The 2,500-nt window shown below is 41.0% G+C and overlaps 1 pseudogene; it reads right to left on the bottom strand.

The window, feature by feature from the left end:
- The window catches only part of LOC120256697, a 1,284-nt pseudogene extending 473 nt beyond the window's left edge, over window positions 1-811 (bottom strand).
- Window positions 812-2,500: the final 1,689 nt, after the last annotated feature.

The raw sequence follows: 2,500 nt of genomic DNA, 5'->3' as shown, positions 1-2,500 counted from the left end.
TCAGGACCTATATAACAAGCTACACCAAGTAAGAAGTGTGTAACAATTAGCTCATAAGGACCACCATTGTATAGTATAACCACTATGCTGCTTCCCATATATATCGGGTAAAAATGCAAACCTATAGCTGCAGAAGTAGGAATAATGGCACCAGAGATAATATTGTTTCCATAAAGTAGAGACCCAGAAAGAGGTTCACGAATACCATCAATATCTACTGGAGGAGCAGTGATGAAGGCTATAATAAATACAGAAGTTGCGGTCAATAAAATAAGGTAGGGATCATCAAAAACACCAAACCATCCAATGTAAAGACGGTTTTCAGTGCTGGTTATCCAGTTGCAGAAGCGACCCCATAGGCTTGTACTTTCGCGTCTCTCTAAAAATTGCAGTCATGGTAAGATCTTGGTTTATTCAATTTTTCAAGGACTCCCAAGCACACGTATTAAATTAACTCTTTCTATCTAGATATAGATAAGAGAGGCTTGTTATTTAACAGTATAACATGCCCCATATGTTAATGTCAACCAATCTCAAGTAGGGTTGTGGATCGCCCAATGTCCTTCTCTCTTGCTGTCCTATCTCCTCGAGGGTCACCAGCTGAGCTGCAGGAAAGACAAGATTGCTTGAAGGTCAGGTCCACAAGACAGGATCTCAGTTCAGCATAACGGAAGAGGGGATCCACTTTCAATTTCAAAAGGAAGGGATTCGCGGCTTTCAAAGAGGGCTTCTTCTTGTCCCATGTCCTTTTCTTCTGGTGCAGTAGTCGCAAGGCAAGCATGCTCCACTCTCCCGTACTCTTTTGAATCATCTATCAGAAGAAAATCGATCTCATAGCTCTCTAGCCTCTTGCAACTCTACTACTTGGGAAGGTGGAGCAGCAGTCACCCCATGCTTCCTTCAAGTGGATACTGGATCAGATCCAATCGGCTTCTAAACGCGGGAAGGAAAAAGTACCCCTTTAGAGTAAAAGTGTGATCATTTATACCTAAAAAGGAAAGTCCCCTCCTCTAAAAGAGCCCCTTTAGAGTAAAAGTGTGATCACTTATACTTGAGTCTGTCTCTAGTTTTTACTAGAGGGTCGATCAGCTCTTAGAATTTTCACCGGGTAGTGGCACCATTAGGAAAATCCCAGAAGGATAGACATCTCTATCCAATGCCGTTCTCTTGCTGTATGTCCTCGGACTGTGTGGTGCCGAGGGCCTCTCATAGCAATTGTATAGGTGTGAAATTCTAATCTGATGTCCAGGGGTAGGGACGACTGCGCTAATCTAAGAAGAGACCCTACGTAGGATAATAACTATAGATACGCTACGGTCAAATAAGTTAGCGCAGGAAGAAAATCCCAATAACTCTTTTAATAAATCACAAATGAACAAATACTTAAATATAAGGTTCTTTTTCTACGGTATCCAACAATACTTGGGTCACCAACTCATTGAGTGATTTGCCATTAAAAGATGAAGATAAAAAAACAAATTAATAAAGTTTTGGGAGGAGTTTTTACCAATATTATTTGAGCAAAAAGAACCACAAAAGCGGAACAAACAATAAAGCATCTAATTCTACCTTGTACAAAAGAAGAAGTGTTTTTCCCTTTTTAGAAAGCAAAAAGGAAAAATTAACTGAAGACGAATTACGTGATCTCCAAATTACTATTGAGGGATCTAACTATGAACTTTGATGAGGAATCGATCTATAGTAGTACTAAAAAAACATTATCAAACTTTTTAATTGGGAAGGAACTAGAATGTGCTAGGGGACTATCTTAGGAAATGGGGGCTTGAAGCTGATGATATGGAATTGCTTTCTGAGTTTGGTCAATATACGCTTGAGGCACTAATAGTTCATGTTCTAGCAATTGTTTTTTTAACCCCAATGATTCCCAGGTTATGGTTCGTGTTGCTACTTTGGTTGAACACTTTGAAAAAATCGTTCGCTTACAAGCTAAATTATTTAAATGCAGAAGGTGTAAACTAGATTTTTCATCTCTGAAAGCCATGGAAGATGGGGAGAATCAGCGGAAAAAACTAAAATTAGCTAAAGCTCTACCCATTCGGAGCCGCTTTAGTACAATTCATGGAGTCAGAAAAATTGATCCAATATCTTAGAAAGGAGGCCCTAGGTGACATACTTCTTCATTTCATCCTCCGAGAAGCTTTTGAAAGCACCTCTTCTTTCTTCCTCTCTTGGCGGTGACGATTGAACCCTTCACATGCACCCACCTTCAGATGATGACAGCGCTACCCATATGAGATCTTGGCCACTCAAGTTAACTTAACCCGAGTTCCTCACAGGCGAGACATGGTAGCGGAGATACTCTGACAGCAAGCCATTGATCCTCTTGGTGCACTTTTTAGGGATTGCCAAGGCACGCTCCCGGGGACGGGGCAAAGGCTGAAAGACCATCTTCGCGTCTTCTGCGAGACTTGTCTTCTTGGCACAACTTCACATAAGCTTCAATGTCACACCCATATTGGGCCAGCGGTGAAAAATACTG

The sequence above is a fragment of the Dioscorea cayenensis genome, unplaced genomic scaffold (assembly GCF_009730915.1).
Source record: "Dioscorea cayenensis subsp. rotundata cultivar TDr96_F1 unplaced genomic scaffold, TDr96_F1_v2_PseudoChromosome.rev07_lg8_w22 25.fasta BLBR01001569.1, whole genome shotgun sequence".
Classification (NCBI taxonomy): Eukaryota; Viridiplantae; Streptophyta; class Magnoliopsida; order Dioscoreales; family Dioscoreaceae; genus Dioscorea; species Dioscorea cayenensis.
Note: the sequence above shows the minus strand (reverse complement) of the source record. Positions and strands in the feature narration are given on the sequence as shown.